Source organism: Watersipora subatra, chromosome 2 (assembly GCF_963576615.1).
Source record: "Watersipora subatra chromosome 2, tzWatSuba1.1, whole genome shotgun sequence".
NCBI lineage: Eukaryota > Metazoa > Bryozoa > Gymnolaemata > Cheilostomatida > Watersiporidae > Watersipora > Watersipora subatra.
The window spans coordinates 44,756,361-44,778,153 of NC_088709.1; the positions used below are offsets into that span (position 1 = coordinate 44,756,361).

Sequence of the window (21,793 nt, forward strand, 5' to 3'; positions counted from 1 at the left end):
AATTGCAACAGGATTTACAAGTAGTTTATTTGAAAGTTGCTACTACATTTAAGATTATCAAACTGCTACTATGTATGACCGCTATTAAGCTGCTACTGTGAACTGTTGATAGAACAGTTTACGATAGATGAACGAATCAAGCGCACTGCAATTACTGTTACATTTTTGTTTACATAAATGTGTATGTGTATACGTGTTGGTGTGTGTTTATGTGAGTGGGCAAGTGTGTGAGTTTACGACTGCGTATGGACGCAAGTGTGTGTTTTTTCAATCGTATGAGTGTTTCTGGGCATGCGTGAGTTTATGTATGTGTGTGTCTGTATGTCTGTGATTGTTTCTGTGCATGTACTGTATATGTTCATGTACATGGGTTTGTGTGTTAGATACCTTTTGAATAGTGTATGTTTCATAATCATGAATCTCATTGAAACGATTGATCTAGTGATCTTCATGTAAGTGTGTGTCAGTGCCAGGGCTGTATCCTCGTATACTGCAGCTACTGCCATGGCAGTACCATTTTTGAGGCTCAAAATCTCAGAATTTACGTCATTTTTGCTTGATTTTAACACTTTTGCTGGGGAAATGACCACCATGTCATTTATCGATTGCGTGGGGAAATGGTAGCCTGGGCATGGCTCTCATGGGAAATCGGGAGAGAGCGCCTGGGACACATAGCGAAAAAAAGTAATATAACTTCTGCAAAACGAGCGACATATGTTGCACATGACGCTCAGACTGATACTAATGAAAGCGTGTCGATAGATTCAGATCTCACGATGTATTAGATTTGGTGCGTTTAAAAGCCTATCGTCGTGGTCACGTGACTTGATCTAATGAAAGGCCCTATGTTTTTGATAGGCTGAGTAGTTATGTAATACCCCGTTTGATAACAAAATGATAAGAACCATAGGTTACTATTCTCTTGCGTTTTAGGGTTTGCAGTTTCATTTCATATACTGATAAAAGTTGGAGCGATTCAAAAATCATCTACCAAAGCTAGGCATAGTCACGCTTAGACCAAAACAGTCTGCAGCTTCGCAACATATTATCGCAGGTTTTGAATAATTTATAGTTCTTCCTACTGGCATCGGAAAAAGTATTTGCATTCAGATGGCACCGTTTTGCAATGGTAGGTCCGAGTTGTTCTTAGTAACTGTTGCGAGTAATTACAGTTTTTAACAGATAAACTTTTCTTTACTAGCAGCGTGCGATTCATTTTTGTTGTTCTATTGCTATTCGTTAGTATTTTTATTGTGAAAATCTTTTATTCACTTGATTTAATTTTGGATTATAATTTAATCAAAACCTAATTAATTAAACATATGAAGTAATATAACTCCCGTGAATTTATTATGCAACCAACATTTCATACTTACCAACCAGGATTTGTTTGCTGCCAATTCAGATTAAAAATAATACATAATACTCGCGAAGATTATAAAAATACCGTCACATGATACTCCTTCGGAAATAACGATTGTGATATTAGCGACTGCAGGAGTCGACTTTTAGAGTTGTCTTCCCCGCGTGTTGCTGTGTGTCCCAGGCTCTCTCTCCCAATCCCCCACGAGAGCCATGCTCAGGCTAGGGAAGCGGTATTTACGTCACTTTTAGTAGAGATGAAGTTTATAAAGCTGCCGTCTCGCAACGTTAAACAAATGATATGAATGCTAGTAAGTTTTAAATATCATCAACAAGATATTAGTCAATAAATTAAGATATGAAACGATCATCAGAAAGGTGTTGCTTTATGCTAAAGAAATTGCGCCTTCTTGGGAAAGAATAAAAGCTGGAAATACCAGTCAACATCGGCTCGACTTTCAAAACGGAAAAATAAAATATTATTTGATTCTCCGATTGTAAGTGATTTTTGGTGTGATTAGAATAACAATAATTCAGATGAAAGAAGTGATGTAAACTTTTTAGACTTATAATATTTGGAATATACAGAGAAAAACAGTCGTTATGGTAGCTCGCACAGCAATGTTATAACGTTGGACTTTGCCGAAAGGAATGCTTCCAAACATTCCATACAGAGACAATTGTACATGGTTGTGTTTTTTGTAGTAGTAGATATGTAAATGAATGGTTACGTGGAAAAAATTTTGTTCACAGAAATGAATTATTTGAGCTATGCATGTAACATGCATAGCTCAAACTTAAATCTACTATTTGCTCAGTATTATAGACTATAGTATAAGTGCATTATTTTTAACATGGTGATCTATTAATTTTACTTTTTAACTTTAAAATATTCTTTAATTAAATTGTTTCATAGGAGACTACTCGTCTCCTACACCATTCAGCATTGTACCTGGTGATAATTCTATCTCATGCTAGCTGTGGCCAACCCCTTTAGCAGCTCCCATTCACATTATATTTTTAATGAGCGTTGCTAAAGACAATCTCAATAAACAGTTTTATATTTAGAAAACTGGATTGTAATGTCAAATTTTCTGTTGGAACATGTGCCCCATCAGGAGCCAAGTGTGCTAGATTTGCACCATTTTGACTAGTTATACTAAAAATTTTCCCGGGGGAGAACCCCCAGCCCCCCTACCGAGAGGGCGCTCGATGCCCCTCTTGGACTTTCCCCGCAGTACCATTTTCCAACAGGTGGATACTGCCCTCGTCGGTGTGTGGTGCTATTTGTGTGCCCAAGAGTGTTCATTTGTGTTTGCGTACTGGGTCTGTGTTCATATGTGTTTCACTGTTTATTTTTGTGTATTTATGTACACTGGAGTGCTGCTTTATGTCTTTGTTTGTTGCTGTGTGTGAGTTGATGTAAATGTGTGTGATTGCTTGTGTGTTGCTCTGTCTTTGTGTTTTTGTTTGTGTGCTTGTATGTGCGTACGTCTGTGTGTGCCTGCGTGTCTGCGTATGCTTGTGTGTTCCTTTGTGTGTTTGTGTGTGTGTGTGTCTGTCTGCTTGTGAAAAAAGTATGCAATCGTCTGTCTGTGTGAGTGTGTGCTTTTGTGTGTATCTGTGCATGTGTTGCGTATTTGTGTATCTGTTTGTGTTTTTGTGTGAGTCTCTATCTGTATATGTGTCTGTGTTTGTATAGGTTTGTCCGTTAGATTAGATATTCCTTAAAAGTGTAGGTTTCGTAGTCATTATTCTCATTGAAAAAATTGTGTTTGTGTTAACAAGACGTTTGTATGTGTGTCTGTAAGCAATTATATGTATGTGTATCTGTGTGTGTGTGCGTGTGTGTGTCTGTGTCTGTCTGTGTCTGTCTGTGTGCGCTTGTTTGTGTTTTTGTTTGTGTGTGAGCATCCCTGCATCTGTTTGTGTGGCTGTATGTTTGCCTGGCTATGGATGTGTGAGCGTTTGTGTGTGTGTCTGAGTGCGTTTGACTGGTTGTGTGTCTGCATGTGTGCATGCAACCAGGTCTTATATGTTTTTGTGTGCATGTCAAAGTGCATGTGTGCGTGCATGTGTTTGTTGACTCTTGCAAGGATGGGTATATGTGTAGATCCAATACGCAATGAGATTCTGTGAATATCAGTAGAATCATTTTCTGTGCGGTTTTCTGTGTGTTTATTGTGTGTCTTGTGTGTTCGTGCGCATGTGTGTCTGTGTGTGCGTGCGTGTGTGCGTTTGTGTGACTCCGTGTGCGTTTGTCTATCTGTGTGTGTTTTTGTGCCTGTTTTTTTGTGCCAAAATTAGATTCTGCTTAAAAATTTAGTCTTCGTAATTATGACTTTTGTCAAAACTTGTTGGAACTCTTGTTGACTCTGTGTGAGTGTGTGTCTGTGTTTATGTGTATCTGTGTTTATGTGTATATGTGTTTATGTGTGCCTGTGTTTATGTGTGTTTGTGTTTATGTGTGTCTGTGTTTATGTGTGTTTGTGTTTATGCGTGTCTGTGTTTATGCGTGTCTACGTTTATGTGTATCTGTGTTTATGTGTGTCTGCGGCTATGTGAGCTATTGTTACATACTTGTTGGCATATCTGCACTTGCGTGTGTGTGCGTACAGGTTTTTTTCTGTCCATACCCGTTTCTGTGTGTGCGTTGGTTTACCCATCAGATTAGTTAATCTTCAAAACTATAGGTTTCTTGATCATGAATGTCATTTGAAAGCTTGTGTCTCGTGTGTGTCTATGCCTGAATTTGTGACTGTGAGTGCCTTTGTTGATGTGTATGTGTGCGCGGTTGTGAGCATGTATATAAATCTGTGTCTGTCTGTCTCTGTGTTTGTATGTCTATCATTAGAGTTAGTTACACCCCTCTTCAAACATCTTTTCAAATGTTGTAGATGGGGTGAAGCTTTGTTCAATCACAACAATATTTTCAAGTCTCTCAAGAGGTTACCACAGTCTTCTAGAACAAGCTTCTAACGCGAAAGTCTAAGGTACATTAAGAATAATAAATTGTTTCTATGCAGGACTGCCACCAATATGCTACTGTAAACTTTTGATAAAACAGTTTGCGATAGATGAACGGATCAAATACATTACTGTTATTAAATATTTGTTGAAATATATGTGCGTGCGTGTGTGTGTGTGTGTGCCTGCACAGTTTTGAACAAGTATATGAATGTGTGTATGTCTGTCTAGTTAGTTGCTGCTAGCAAGGATGAGTATATGTGTATATCCACCATGCTACAAGATTCATTGAATATCAGTATAATAGTTTTTGTGACATACCATAAAAATGAGTTTAATCACAAAGTTGACAGTACTGGCATACTGTGTTACTATCAACATCGTATCGTGTAGGCCTTTTAAATAACAGGACCAGCTGTAGATGAATGGATTAAACACATTGCAATAATCACCACTAGTGAATATTATGATATTTATTTAATTATAGTAATTTTATAAAGGAGATAAATAGTGCCTTAATATACAGGAAAACTGATGTGTAAGTTCAGTACCGGAGTGCACTAAGTTTATATATCAAGGTTAATTAGCAGCTGCTGAGCATTAAAAGACATTCTAGAATTACTGCATTGATAAATGTTTATGGAGCTATAACAATAGACTACAGAGTTAAAATGCAATATAAGTTTAAAGTAATCTAATATTAGCTACCTATAATTTGCAGAAATACAAAAATACCTTGGAAACCTAAGCATACCCCAAAAAGGGTGCACATATAATGCTAAAATATCTATTATTTAATGGATACAAAATGAGTATGGTGTATGTGTGGTAGGGTGGTGGTGCGTGTGAGCGGTTATGTGTGTGCATGAATTTGTGTCATTTGAATGCAGTGTGTGTGGTGTATCTCTTTGCGTATGAGTCTACTTGTTTGTGTATAAGCATTTTGTGTATGTGTGGTTGTAGTTGTTTGTATGTTTGTTTAACATGTGTCTGGAATATTTTAACTGTTTAGTTATTTCATTTGTGTGTTTGTGCATGTGTGTGTTTGTGCGTGTGTGTTTGTGCGTGTGTGCGTGCGTGTGTGTGTCGTGTACGCATGTGTCTAATGTGGGTATCTGGTGTGCGTGTGTGAAGTTTTAGAATTACTGTCAATATTTTTCAAACATTGTTTCAAATGTTGCTAATAAGCGAAATACAATGTGCTAAACATAGTTCAATTGCAACAAGATTTTCAAGTCTGTCAAGAGATTACCTTGATTTTCAAGGACCAGTGTTTAATTTGTAAGTTGCTATTACACTAAAGACTATCAAGCTGTTACTATGTAGGACCACTATCAAGCCACTACTGCAAACTCTTAATATAACATTTTGTGATAGATGAACGAATCAAATACATTGCACTTACTGGCACATATCTGGTTACATAAGTGTATGTGCAAGCGTGTTGGTGGGTATTTGTGTGCATGTGTGCCTGCAAACGTGTGTGTGCATGTGCGTGGGTGGGTATTTGTGTGAGTGTCTGTGCAAGCGTGCGCGTTAGTGTTGGGTCGGTATTGGGTTATCCGCTCTTACCGATACCGAGAGATTCTCGGTATCCGAGGAAACCAATAATTTTCGGTGACAGCTAGGTGTCCGCGGCCGGTTTGAGATCATTGGTATTTATCCATTAAAGCCTACCGGTAAATGGTTATACGGATATCCGGAGAGATTTTTGAAACGCTTTGTGACGAACATGTTAATCTCAGCACGCATTGGGGAGCAAATTCAACGAAAATTTCCCTGCTTACGGTATCTATTATTATATTACGTTACATTGATAATGCCACCAGCCTCGAAGGTTTAGGAGTTCTCCACAGATGGGAGGATGTATAAAGACTCTAACGGGACTGGACTCTAATTGGACTGCGTATAATCATGTGATTACACTACCTGATTACAATGTATGATAGTAAGATTTCTGTAAACTGTTTCAGTATATTTAACAAAGAGAGCCCCTTGCCATTATCTATCTGTTTTTTATTATACATAACGTTTGTATCAATAACTATATTTTTTTCATTGAATAAACAATAAAAACATATATTATGAAAATTATATTTCCATCTTTCTTTTCTTTTTTGGCTTTCTAAAACACGGAGTTTCTTTGCCGCAACAATATACTGCTGACTAAAGAATGTTTTCTTTGCACAGGCTATTTTTTGCACAACGATAAAAGTTGTTCGAGACAGTTATGATTTAAAGTTTAAACCATTAAACTTTAAACCATTTAACTAAAGACACACTGATAACCACACACCGAACATTAGTACCGACAAAACCGAACTTTCTTAGTTGGCCAAGGATACCGAAGATGGTAAATACGGAGGATACCGATACCGGGAAAACCGATAAAAATGTGCAAGGATATCCGATCCGGCACTAAATTAGATACCGGCCCAACACTAGTGTGCGCGCACGCGACTGCGTGCATTTGCGCATATGTGTCTGTCTGTGTTCATGTGTGTGTGTCTCCGCTCTTGTGAGTCAGTATATGACTGTGTGTCTATCACTGTGAATATTATTAGAGTTACTGACATCGCCTGCAATAAAAAATCTAAACGTTGCAGTAACGTTTAGATTTAAGTGTTTAGATGCAAAAAAAGTTTAATAAATGTTGCAGACACGCGAGATTCAATGGGGGAACTTTGTTCAATCACAAGATTTTCTGTCAAGTGGCTACCATAATCTTCAAGAACAAGTTTTTAACCTGAAATTTGAAGGTACATTTAAAACTATTAAATGTGTTTGTTTGCATGTGTGCGCGTGTGTATGTGCATGCATGTTGGTGTGTGTGTGCGCGCTTGTGGGTGTGTGTGTGCGCGCACGCGACTATGTGTGCATGCAATTGTGTGCTGCTATTGTTACATGGTGGTTGATATATCAGTGTTTGTGTGTGCGCGCTTGTGTGTGTGCGCGCTTGTGTGTGTGCGCGCTTGTATGTGTGTGTGCGTGCGTGCGTGTGTGTGCGTGTGTGCGACTATGTGTGCATGCAAGTGTGTGTCTGTTTAAACGCCTGAGTGTGTTTCTGTGTGTGTCTCTGTCTGTGAGTTTGTGCATTTCTGTGCACGTTTGTGTATTTCTGTGCACGTTTGTGTCTGTACACCTGTGTGTGTTTGTGTATCTACGAGTTTGTGTGTGTACCCACGCGTGTGTGGTGTATGTGTACTGTGTGTAGGTTTCCGTGTCTGTGTGTATGGCTGTGCACGTTTATATCTGTGCCTGTTCTGTTGGGAGCAAGTATGTGAATGTATTTGTTCGTCTCTGTGTCTGCGTGACTATTATTAGAATTACCATCAATCCTCTGCAAACATTTTTCCAAAAGGCTCAATATCGCGAGAATTAATGGGAACCTTCTTCAATCACACTAAGCTGTTTTAATCAGTCAAGAGGTTACCATTCACTTTAAAAACAAGTTTTATACCTGAAAGTAAAAGGTACATTTAAAACTGCTAAATGTGTGTGTGTGTTCGCGTGTGTGTGCGTGCCCTCACCTGTGTATACGTGTTTGTGTGCATGTCTGTGTGTGCGTGCTTGTGTATACTTGTTTGTGTGTGCGTGCATGTGTGTGCGCGCGTGTGTGTGCGCGTGTATGTGCGCATATGTGTGTGCGCGCATGTGTGTGTGCACGCATGTGTGTGTGCGCGCATGTGTGAGTGTGTCTATGTTTATGTGTGCCTGTGCAGTCTTTAGCAAATTCATGAATGTGATTTTGTTTGTCTCTGTGTCTGCGTGAATATTATTAGAATTACCGTCATTAATCAGCAAACATTTTTCCAAATGTTGCAGATACCCATTTAACAAAGTTCAATGGGTTGAACTTTGTTGAATCTCAACAAGCTATCCAAATCTGACAATTGGTCACCATGGTCTTCAAGGACAAGTGTTTAGCCTGGAAGTTGAAGGTACATTTAAAACTATCAAAGTGCCACTATGTAAGACCTCTATCTATCTTCTAATGCAACTATTGATGTAAAAGTTTGCAATAGATAGACAGATAAAATTTATACATTTGTGTTGTTACATATTTGTTGACATATCTGAGTGTGTGTGCATTGTGTGCGTCTGTGCAGGTTTGTGTCTGTCTGTGTTATTCCGCAATTGTGAGCGAGTATAGGAGTGTCTGTCTGTCTCTGCGCGTGTCTATTGTTAGAATTACCGTCATCGCTCTCCAAACAAGCTTCCAAATACTTCAGATACCCAAGATTCAATAGGGTGAATTTTATTTAATCACAACAAGCTATTCAAATCTGTCAAAAGGGTGCCGTGCTCTTAAAGGACAAGTTTTTACTTGAAAGTTGAAGGTACATTTTAAACTATTAAACTGCTACTATGTAGGACCGCTATCAAGCTGCCACTGCACACTCTGATAGAATTGTTTGTGATAGATGAATGGATCAAATTCCTTGCTGTTATTGTTGCATATCTACGTTTGTATGTGTTTCTGCGCGTGTGTTTGTGCGCTAGACACATTTTGAAAGTGTGGATTTCGAAATTATATTTCTTGTTGAAAAGACTGGGTTTGTCTGTGTGTGTGTGTGTGTGTGTGTGTGTGTTGTGGGTATGTTAGAGTCTGCATTTAAGTACACGTGTACGTTGTGTGTGTGTCTGTGTGGCTATAATTTGCATTACCATTATAGCCTTGCAAACATTTTTCGAAATGTTGCAGTTGCCCGAGATTCAATGGGGTGAACTTTGTTGGCGCTACTATATTTAAAGGTTGACTTGCAACAATATTCACGTTACAGTTGTTTGGTATGAAAAGATTCACCATGTCTTACTCTGTTGTGTTGTAGGTGCAAAATATGTGGATATGTGATTACAAGCTCTTAAAAGCTCAAAAACGAACAGTTAATTGCAGCCAAACGAGACCGCCGTAGTTTGGATTCTCTTTCTAAAACGGCTAAAATGTGACGTAGTTGTGTTAGATGGTTTCTGTTTACACTTTCATGCAACCTTATTCGTGGAAATATTTTCACAAATTTACTTCACACATTCATAAAACCATGTCTATTGTTCTTACGCGCCTATTTTATTGTTATTGGAATGCTGTCACTTTTAGCAGTGATATCTTATAACTTACCGTAAAAATTCATTTAATTTTTTAGTCTCACTTGAAGCAGTACATATTATTGTCTGATAATCATGACGAGCCGGTTGGTCACTTGTTATAATCGAAAAATGCTGCAGAAATTATTTGCGAAGTATTGGGTCAGGTGATCAAATTACGACTGGCCGGTTAGTTCAAGCCGAAACAAAACTGTCAAGTAGCGAGCATCTATATTTGATACGGGGTCTTCGGTAAAACCTGAAGTGTTTGTCATAAGCTCGTGCTAAGATAAGTTTTATATTGAGCTTTTTAGTGCCCTTTCAATTGACGTGAGAACATCATGTGACAAGACAATAACAAAATTTTATGACTACGTCAGAGAGATAAATAGATTCCAATCTACGGCGGCTTTTCATTTTAGAGCTTTTAAGAGCTTGTAATCACATTCCCACATATTTTGCACCTACAACAGAACAGAGTAAGACATGATGAATCTTTTGATACCAAATAACTGTAATGTAAATTTTGTTGCGAGTCCACCTTTAAAGGCTGTAGACTTACGAAGCAAAGCTGATTTTTGTTGACAGTCTTTATATTCTGAAACATAATCAGCAAGTTTGAACAGTTGTTTGCAATAAGCAATCAACTGTTGGCAATGAGCAATCAAAAATTGGCAATAAGCAATTAACAGTTGGCAATAGGATATCAACCATTGGCAATGAGCAATCAACAGTTGACAATAAGCAATCAGCAGTTGGCAATAAGCAACCAACAGTTGGCAATAAGCAATCAATAGTTGGCTAAAAGCAATCAACTGTTGGCAATAAGCAATCAACAGTTGGCAATAAGCAATCAACAGTTGGCAATAAGCAATCAATAGTTGGAAATAAGCAATCAACAGTTAGCAATAAGCGATCAACAGTTGGCAATAAGCATCAACAGTTGGCAATAAGCAATCAACAGTTGACAATAAGCAAGCAACAGCTGGCAATAAGCAATCAGCAGTTGGCAATAAGCAATCAACCGTTGGCAATAAGGAATCAATAGTTAGCTAAAAACAATCAACAGTTGGCAATAAGCAATCAACAGTTGGCAATAAGCAATCAACAGTTGGCAATAAGCAATCAACAGTTGGCAATAAGCAATCAACAGTTTGCAATAAGCAAGCAACAGCTGGCAATAATAATCAATTGTTGGCAATAAGCAATCAACTGTTGGCAACAAGCAATCAACGGTTGGAAATAAGCAACAACAGTTGGCAGTAAGCAATCAACAGTTGACAATAAGCAATCAACAGTTGGCAATAAGCAATCAACAGTTGGCAATAAACAATCATCAGTTGGCAATAAGCAATCATCAGTTGGCAATAAGCAATCAACATTTTGCAATAAGCAATTAACAGCTGGCAATAAGCAATCAACAGTTGGCAATAAGCAATCAACAGTTGGCAATAAGCAATCAACAGTTGCAATAAGCAATCAACGATTAGCAATAAGCAATCAACAGTTGGCAATGAGCAATCAACAGTTGGCAATGAGCAGTCATTAGCTACTTTTAGTAGTTACAGTTTACATTTATAGACATTTACTGCTGTTGTTCACCAAGAGCAGCTCTAGTTTATTCAGGTTGGGTACAATGTCTGTTGATGAAATCAAGCGAACGAAATTCATGTATTCGTCCACTGCTCTACCGTTAAAATTTAAAGAAACTAGTTATAGCCAAGTAAATTCACTAAAGAGTATCTACATGTATCTCTCTTGACTCTATCAAACTGTAAATATTAGCCATTTGGCAAAAAAATGGTGAGTTCTTCCTATTTCTTGTTTTTTGAGAAGTTTGACCTAATAAAATGGTCTAATTTTAGGGTTTATTTATAAAACATAATTTTTTATTAACATTTGGCATGTTTCCGATAGTGTGTATTATAAAAGCACCGGTTATGATTAAAATAAATTTTTTACTCAAGAGAACACAACTCCATTCAAGCTTTATATAGAATGAGCTCATTCGTACCTATCAACGATGAGCATAGTCTCCCCTGACATATGTACATTGTAGTTACTTTCACTGATTTAGCCCAAGTTTCCTGAACAGTTGTATCAGCCATGAGGGAGGAGAGCTGGCAATCGTAACAAGTCGTGGTGCTGACTCAGGCTTCTACACAATAGCATACGACAAGGATAAACGCATGCTTGCTAGTTTTATTCCACTTGTCACAGGCTGCTGCTATACCACCCGCAATACTCCTCTGTAACTACCAAGGAATGTGTAGCACAATCCATATTAACTGCCATGTACACTCAAATTCCTTTATATTTAGAATCATGAGCTATAGATAAGTATTGATTACAGCAGCAACTTTCTGTGTTAGATGCATCTTTCTTAAACTAAGTACCTGCTTCTGTATTTGAGTCATGAGTCTCTCATCTATTTTCCATATAAATGGTATCATTTTTAGTTCCGTAGTCTAAAGCGGTCATGTGGTATTGTACAGCTAACTGCATTCTTCCACTGTTTACCCTAGGCTATTAGTAACATCATCGGGTGGCTTTTATACCAACCAAGAATATGATGTGGAAAAGTGGACATGGCCATCAGGAACTCAAACTAAACTCAACTATCCAATAGATGTTACACTGAGCAAACAGATTTCAATCAAGGTTAGCTGTACCAGTTCTCATTCATCTACAACATTTCCATTTTTCCTTTTGTGCCATTAAGCTGTTGCAGTTAGCAGAAGAACACAATATCACCTGCCCTTTTTTATTTTTATACCGAAAGATTTTAGCACAAAAACTTTCCATAGATTTGAAAATGTAGCTGAGAGCATTAGATCTGTTTTCTGGCTGGTAACAAGTTAATACTAAACCCATTTGAGGTTTATGTGTCTCAATGTCTAAGATAGCACAATTTTTGTCTTTTAACTTTGCCCGTGCGTTAACACCAGGATGGTTTATTGGAGTTGTGCCTCCGTTGAGAGAGTTGGAATGACATCCAGTCTGTTTACAATTTGAAATGTATTTTGCAAACCAAACCCAACTTATACTACGACTCTGCAAAATGGGTCACCTTTTTTAGCCAATTAAATACCACATCGATATCCATTCCATTTGCTTGTATTTGCCTCGCTATTTACATTGCGATATATCATTGGTCACTTCTATATTGTACTCTGTCAATGATGGTTGCTCAAAATCGACGAACATAGCATGCAAAATTTTGCTGATCTAGCGTCTGCGACTGAGACAAAGTCATTTTTACAACCATTTTTCGTTTTACACCAAACCGATTTGATCGCCGTCGAGGCAACTCCTATAAATTACCCCGGTGTAAATGCACCTATATAAGCTTTTATCAAATCTGGAACTTGTTAGTTAGATCAATTTTCTGGTATTAGCAAAACACTCGACCCATTAGCCAATTAGCTAGTATGAGTAATTTTATCAGCCCTCACGTGATTGGCTGGTCTGAAGCCTCACAGAGTTTAAGCTTTTTTATTGCTTATTGCTGAACCATCAAGCAAGTGGAATTTTTCTAGACTATTGCTTTGTAGATTGTGGGACGCTCCTCTATCACCCTCGTATTCCAGTTAGGAAATCAGTTTATTAAGACTCCAGTTGGACTTACAAAGGGATTAGAAAACATGCAACCTCCGAGCATAGATGATTTGGTAAGATCAATGTTAGTGGTCTAGAAAGTACTGGCACATTGTATAGTCTCCTGTTCTATATTCTATGCCAATACAATGTATGTGTCAACATAAAATTTTTTAGCTGTATCAATGTTTGATTTTTATTGTAGTCGCCGCTGCAGATGAGTGATAGAGTAGTGTACACATGTCAAGCATCCCAGAGTCTACTACAGAAACCTGGTGCAGCTCCTCAGACGGAAAGGCAGCCTACTGGCTATGTACTCAAGAAGTAAGTCATACGCACTGCAGCAAGACACGCTTACAATGCTGTCAATACTGACAGCATAATGGCATATCTGCTGCCTTAAACTATGACATGTTCACACACCTGCTCTAGGGTTTCATTGGTATGGCGCAGAATGTGATCATAAACGCTCATGGACCTATTGTAACCTATCATAACCTGAGAAAATAAACTGTGAACATATTGTCTAGGATCAAAAGTGTTAACGCTTTTAGTATCTGGCAATTTTCATCAAAGGTAAGTGTGGTATTTCTAAAAAGTTTTTATACATGAAAATATGCGTGTGCAGATCATGTTGCAAATTAAAATCTGTAGCTTTTCACTTTACAAACTTGCCCTAAACTTTCTATCTACATTGTATATTGATTATTAAACTCTGTGACCATATATATGCTGCCAGCATTGGAAGTGGTCATATTCATTACTTAGTTCACATTTCCAGTACACCTACGGAGTTTATTTAAAAAACTTTGCAGTGTCTCTAATATTTTATTTAATGGAGTTTTAGGCTTCGTTATTGATAGAATTTCCGAAATTTAAAAAATACGCCTAATCTAAAAAGATGCAGTAATATTTTGCTTTTGAATTTATGTTAACGAAAATAGATAATGCACACCTTTGTAACTTTTGGGTCACAAAGCTAAGAAAATAGATTTACATAACAAACTGAATTATGTGTCAGCCTATTTTTTCACAACAAAATACTCTCTTTTGGCAGCAGGTATGTCTACAGGCATGAAATGTATATTCATAAATAAACTACATTATATCCACCAGAGCAGCATGTTGTGGTAGGAATTGGCACGAGAGAAGCGAACCCTCATATCTTTAAAAATGTATATAATTTTAAATGTAATAAAATATTTAAATGTATCATATAAATTACCATATAATATAACATTATAATATATGAAATGTTGTAATATACTTGAAGAATAAATTATATAAATATATTATAATATAACTTTATTTTATATATCCATAGTATATTGTACAAACATTGATGCTTAGACCGCTGCCAGTGCTGACTATCTATTGGCTAATACAGACAGACTCCTCTTGGTGTGGTGAGTATACTAGAAAGCAGCTTATCTACAATAAAAATAGAAGTTGTCACAGTATTTCTCTCTGTTTAGAACTCGCTCAGTAAAGACGCCGAAGAAGGAGGAAACATCGAATGTCGAGTTCTCAGAAGCTCACGTCATTCAATACGACATTAGCAAGTTTGAGAGAGACTACAGCAAACTCAAAAACAAGGCTAAGTGAGTCTGCTTCCTCTTTAAGATCATTATCACAATTAAATACAGCTTGACTCTTGTTCATGTTTCAATCCTTTGCAAGTCACATCTGTTTACTAAACAGGCTGTTTTTATTATGTATTACTTTATTATTGACAATAATTTCATTCAAACAGAAACGTCTTGCAAGTTATGCAATACAAGAATTATAAAACAGAAAAAGCCAACAGTTGGCCAATCAAATTGAATAAATTGATTGACATATAATTTAAAATAAATTTTTCTGTGGAGAGAACGGATATTAGATGGAAGATTGTTAGAGCAGCTAGCAATGATATTTTCAAATAAATGTTGGAGGTTGTATGCAATTTGCTCATATAATGCAAGTTGAATTGAGTTGGCAACCTGTAATTGTCATGTAAAAATTGGGGACACGAACCATGAAAGTTCTCAAAATTGATAATCTTTATATATATTTCTCAAAGTATGTTCGTGTGTCGTATGTCTGTCTGCATTCCGGTTATAGCTATTATTAGAATAACTGCAGCTGGACTACATTGCTTCGCAATGCCATGGAGTACCGTCATGAGAAGCCTAGCAGCTTACTGCAGCTTTCCATTAGCATCGTGCCAGGCTTATAGCTTGAAAGTTACAGTAGTTTGCCAAAGTTTTAAAACCTTCACCGTTGATTTCATTTTTCTCTTAATTTATTTCAACTATACAAAACACTTCTCTCATGATAGATAGTTTGTAAGTTAGAATGGTAAATGCTGTTATATGTTAAATACAGTTCCATTTTCTGTCCAGCCTTTTTTATTACCCGGGCAACGCCGGGTAGCACAGCTAGTATGGTATAAAAGAAACAATTACCATAATGGGAAGATGCAAAGATTTGGAAGGATCCTTCGCTGACATAAGATATGCTGACTTTCTATTGTCCTTTTACAACCCAAAATTTATGAATCAATATAGAATTCAATTATGAGAAATTGAATAGTGCTTCACATCCAGGCATGTCTGTTGCTAATATCCAAGCATGTCAGTTGCTAATATCCAAGCATGTCTGTTGCTAATACCCAGTCATGTTAGTTGCTAATATCCAGTCATGTCAGTTGCTAAAGGTCCGGCCACACGTAACGAATTATTCGTTCAATCTGACCGAATCCACGAATTTCACAGAATTCACAGATTTATTCTGCCGAATATCATAGAATCGTCTGAGCTGTGCATGCACACCGAATTCGTTAACGAAACGCGTTTAATTGGCTAACCAATTTTTTTAGCGAGTACGATTCTAGTAGCTTTGACAAGTGGTATAGTCCAAGACACGTACGACGACACACAATAAAAGTATCACCGCGATATGAATTGATACATACGATTCAACTGCCTATATGCGCTAGAAATAGCGACTGTTTTTGCGACGGAGCTTTTGCTGCATAAAAAGAAATTATTATTATTGAAAAAGAAATAATTCATAGCTTCTAAAACATCTAAAAGAAAATTCTAGATACACAATGAGAAGTTCCTGTCATGGTGAACCAACGAGAGAGAACCAAGGAGAGAGAACCAACAATAGCGCATATAGGTCGTTGCATCGTATGTATCAAGTCATGTCGCGGTCATACTTTTATTGTGGGTCGTCGTACGTGTCTTGGACTATACCACTTGTCAAAGCTACTAGAACCGTGCTCGCTAAAAAAAATTGGTTAGCCAATTAAAAGCGTTTTGTTAACGAATTCGGTGTGCATGCACAGCTCAGACGAATTTATGATATTCGGCAGAATAAATCTGTGAATTCTGTAAAATTCGTGGATTCGGTCAGATTGAACGAATAATTCGTTACGTGTGGCCGGACCTTAGTATCCATGCATGTCAGTTGCTAATATCCAGGCATGTCAGTAGCTAATATCCAGGCATGTCACTTACTAATATCCATGCATGGCAGTAGCTAACGTCCAGGCATGTCAGTTGCTAATACCCAGGCATGTCAGTAGCTAACGTCCAGGCATGTCAGTAGCTAATATCCAGACCTGTCAGGTGCTAATATCCAAGTATGTCACTTGTTAATCTCCAGGCATGTCAGTTGCTAATATATAGTTATGTCAGTTGCTAATATCTGGTTATGTCAGTTGCTAATATCAAGGTATGTCTGTTGCTAATATCCAGTCATGTCAGTTGCTAATATCTAGTGATGTCAGTTGCTAATATCCAATAATGTCAGTTGATAATATCCAGTCATGCCAGGTGCTAATATCCAGGCATGTCAGTTGCTAATATCAAGTCATGTCAGTTGCTAATATCCAAGCATGTCAGTTGCTAATATCCAATCACGTCAGTTGCTAATATCCAGTCATGTCAGGTGCTAATATCCAAGCATGTCAGTTGGTAATATCCAATCATGTCAGTTGCTAATATCCAAGCATGTCAGTTGCTATTATCCAGGCATGTCAGTTGCTAATATCAAGTCATGTCAGTTGCTAATATCCAGGCATGTCAGTTGCTAATATCAAGTCATTTCAGGTGCTAATATCCATGCATGTCACTTGCTATTGTCCAGGCCTGACAGCTGCTAATAGTCAGGCATGACAGCTGCTAATAGTCAGGCATGTCAGTTGCTAATATCCAGCCATGTTTTTTGCTAATACCTATTCAGACGTGTAATGTTTCATTTTGCAGACTTCTCGTAGACTAATTGCTACATATATATGAAATTGTTCTTGGAATTGCCTCCCCTCACTTAAAAAACCGGAATATATCTGTTGACTGGTCACAACAAGGACTGCACACCGCTAAATCTCTTCCACCCAGTATTATGAACAACAATGCTGATGAGTTGGCCTCTAAACCTATACCTGGCATTGAAGAAGTCGTTAAGTCTCCTCGCATACCTTCAGCTCCATCAGGTATTGTTCTTTCCTGGCATTTTCATATTTCTCTTCTATTTCCTGCTGGTCATGCATTTCCAATTTTGTGAACTTTAGTAACTATTTATGTCTTTCCTTTAGCCTTGAAATACAAATAGAGTCTATCTGATCATTGAGATGTGAGCATGGGAGTAGGTAGTATAGGAATAATATGTTACTCATGTATATGTACTGTGGAAATGTTATGTAACCACAGTGCATGTACTGTAGAAGTAACATGTATGCATTGTAGAAATAACAACTTACCACAGTGCTTGCATTGTAGAAGTACTATGTTACCATTGTACAAGCATGGTGAGAGTGCGATGTTATCCATATTCATTCATTATTAGATTATTATGTTGCCACTTTGCACTGTTTAACTACTACTTTGTCACTGTACATGCACTGTTGGAGTACTAAGATGCCACTGTGCATGCAATGTCGCAGTACTACGTTTTCACTGTCCATGCACTGTGGGAGTACTACATGTATTTTGTTACAGTTTCACTGTAGAAAGACTATGTTAGCAAAGTGTGAGCATCAGTATATATTGTATTACAGAGACTGATGAAGGTATCACGCATTCAGGATTTTATAATAAAGCTATCTCTAACCAAGTTGTACATGTATATTCATAATGTGATAGTATAGTGTGCACCTTTCCCTTCTCCAAAATTACCTGTAGCTTGCTAGGCTATTTCATATGGTATTAGAAATTATTAGTATAGTTCCAGGTTACAGTTAGCGTGCGTCTTGTTCAGACATTTATTGCCACTTCTACTTGCTGGCACCAGCTAGTCATGTCACTTCTGCTCTTGATCAGCGTGATAGTCTGCATGCAGAGCATCCCTATTGGAGTTGCTCTTGCCTCACTTTTTAAATTTTCACTTGTCTAGACTTGCCGAATTTTGATTTTTGTTGAGGCACTTGAGAGTTTATCAGAAGACCTGTATCCAAAATAAATAAGAAATTAGTAGAATTTATAAACTGGAATAAATCAAGCATCAGCCATGAATATCAGTAAAAATCACTGAGCAGAAATTAGGTGGTTATATAGAAAGAGGTTGGTAAACCCTAGCCTCACTAGGAAGGTGCTAGAAAATTGCCTAATAAGCTTTTTTTGTTGACTTGAACACTTACTACTCTACGAGAGGGAATGTGGTAGCATATACAATACCACACAGAAGAGTTGCAACAGTTTCTGTAATAAATCTCACATACTTGTCTTGAAATTTTCTTCTGCGTTCCAAAAGCAAATGCTATCTCCAATCTCAAAATGTCGCTAAGAGGCAGAGGTCAGCTGATTAGAGACTGTGTACCGTAGCAAAATTTAGGGAGACAGCTGACTATTTTCTCTCATGAAACCAATATTGTTGTATATATACTACAATATTGGTTTCAATATATAAAACTTGTATATTCTTGGAACACCAGCCTTAGACGACTTCAATAGAATTACTCAATGGCTATTAGATATGTTTATGGTTTGGTAGGCATTCATGAGTGTCCAATTTTTTTTTAGGTTTCGGACCATGGATGCATTCGACAGATATAATCAAGGAGTTGTCTGCTACTCCAAGGTTGTCAGCCCGTAAAAAAAGCTTTTCTAATACTCAGTAGATCACCCCTTATCATTGCTTAAAGCAAGTAGTCTTTATTTTATATTCTCTTTGAATTGCCCTGTTTTGTTTCTCTTCAGTTTTAATTGAAGTTATCAGAAGACCTGTGTATAGAAACAGGAAATAGGTACGCCTCAAAAACTGGAATAAATGGAAGTGTGAGCCATTAATATCAGTAATAATCCTTGAGTAGGAATTTGATAGCTATATAGATTGAGGTTGATAAATCCTAACACGTCTATGGATGCTATGTAGCAGTGGACAATCGGTGAAATTTAGATGCTAGCTTAGAAAATTATTGCTAGGGTTTAAATGGGATTAGTATTAAAATTAAATTAAAATTAGTAGGTGGAGATTGTATAAGACAGCTTTTCCATTAGAGTAGAGCAAGATAAAGTTATTATATATAAATAGGAGGTTTGAGACCTGGCTGTAACTTGAACACGGATTTGTTGATGCTATGTACGCTAGTAATTATTACTACTTACTACTACTGATGTTGACAGTAGTAAGAGACCACCTGAAGCCGTGTAGAAGACTATGACTGGACCTCCTTTGATAAGAGTGCTTTATTTACCTACCTTTCTGGTTTGCAGTTTTACAGGGAGGGTGTGCAGTACGCCCTTTGTGATTCCAAGTGTCACAGCTAGCTAAGTTGAAGTTAAAATGTGTTATTATTATATTAACAGGCGTCAGTCTAAAAGTAGAGGCACCCGTATTAAGCTTTCCTTGCAAAGAGCAAACTACATTATCTACAGATACACCCAAACTTCGGGGTCTCATGTCAGAGTGGACTGTCGCTAACCACTATCAATGCCCAGTTGTTTTGCGGCAGCAACTTCTGGGTTGCACCATGTCAGGTGAACCACTTTATAATATCTTGATGTTTTGCGAGAGCTGTAATGTCTGCTTTTACCAACTAGTTTTATATCTGACTAGTTTTATAGTTCGTCCACGGGAACAGATTCACGTACAGCAAGAGGTTTATTGAGAGTTGTCTTTCATACTGTAAAACAACTCCAAGTATGCAGTCTACTGAAATCGTTGCGCTGATTGGACTATGCATACACATATGCAATCATACATGTCAATAATGTTGGGGAGAACAATGTAAATCTGCAATGTTTTTTACAGCTAGTATACGATGCATCAGTCCCAAACCACTCAAACTGGAGTTGTCTTATTTTTGTAGAGGACGGATAATAAAACTGACATTGGTAGGCAAACTGAAGTTTTTCAAACTAGCAGTATTATAAAATTTTGCATCTTTCAAGAAATTCTACAAAATATTTTGTGATTGCACTGTTGAGCTTTTGTCAGCATTTATTGAATGGATACTTCTACATGCTTAAAACAATAATCATGGCTCGCCAGTTCTTGTCTATAGCATGTGTTTTGACATGGTATATACAAACAGTGCAGCAGCAATGTGAATGTGTTGATAAAATTTATTATCAGTAAAATTTACATGTATAACAGCACACACAGTATGATGCCAAGGCAGATACAGCATTAGCACCTTACAATAATAAAACATAATGCTGACATGATAACCTTTTTGCCGAGCATAAACTGCTGAGCATGTATACAGCTAGAACCGGCCAGAACTGCTACTAAAAGCATGTCTAAAGGTGAATGAGATGGTGTGCTTTTTTGTAATATACCCTGCTCTCTTTCTTCTCACCGTGGGCTATCGCAACGCTCGGAGCACCTGTGCAAGTTCTGTAGTTCTGTAGTACTCGTAGTTGGAAAAAGTCAAAGTAACTCATCTGTGGAAGGAAATGAACATGTTCACCATCATGAACAGTGGCAAATCCAACGTTTTCAAGTAGTGGATGTGTGGCGATTCACAGGCAATACAACATTGAATGAGAAGTACTTTCCTTTTTGAAGTAGAAGTTCAGTAGATAAAACGCGAAAACAATTGTCTAGGTGGCCGCAAAAACAAACGTTTACGTGACCTTCCCTGTACGCGTAAATATCAACATTTAGTAGTAAATATTAATTACATGTAATTTACTACTCATTAATTTATTTAATGACTAGGAAATCTTAATTTTAATAATTTATTTACTACTCATATTTACTACTCAAATTAATTCAGTTCGCTTTGTACGACCGAATCGAAAAAAGAACGACCGCTCTATAAGGTGTACAAACACTCACAAATATACAGACGGATTTTTTGCCATTTATATAGATTATTTAGTAGAATATGTTTTAGTCCTGTTATACTTTAGGAAGTCACAATTTATGCAGATGTACACGGAGACGGGTTCCTTATATTACAGGTGTTGAACTGGAAACGTTCATTTCGAAAGTAGTGCCAAGAAAACGGCTGATTGTTCTCTCAGTTGTCTCCTCATTGTAAGTTGTCTTGTAACAGTATATTGTGTTTTCACTATAAGTTGTTTCCTCTCTATAAGTTGATTTTTCATTGTAAGCTGTTTCTTCACTGTAAAATGTCCCATTTCTGTAAATTGCCTTCTCACCGTGAATTGTTTTTATTTTGTACTGTGTCTCCTGCCTAACTAAAGCAACCTCTTCTCTAAAGCTAAATACAGTACCTTAGCTCTCCAAGTTGCCTTCTTACAAGTTGTCTTTTCTTTGTAAGTTGTCTTCTCCTTATAAAGTGCTAGCTCTTTAAAATTATTTCTCGATAAGTTGTCTTCTTTCC

At 37.3% G+C, this 21,793-nt stretch overlaps 1 pseudogene; it reads left to right on the top strand.

Moving 5' to 3' along the window:
• The first annotated feature begins 8,208 nt into the window (after positions 1 to 8,208).
• Positions 8,209 to 21,487, top strand: LOC137388886 (uncharacterized; annotated as a pseudogene).
• Positions 21,488 to 21,793: the final 306 nt, after the last annotated feature.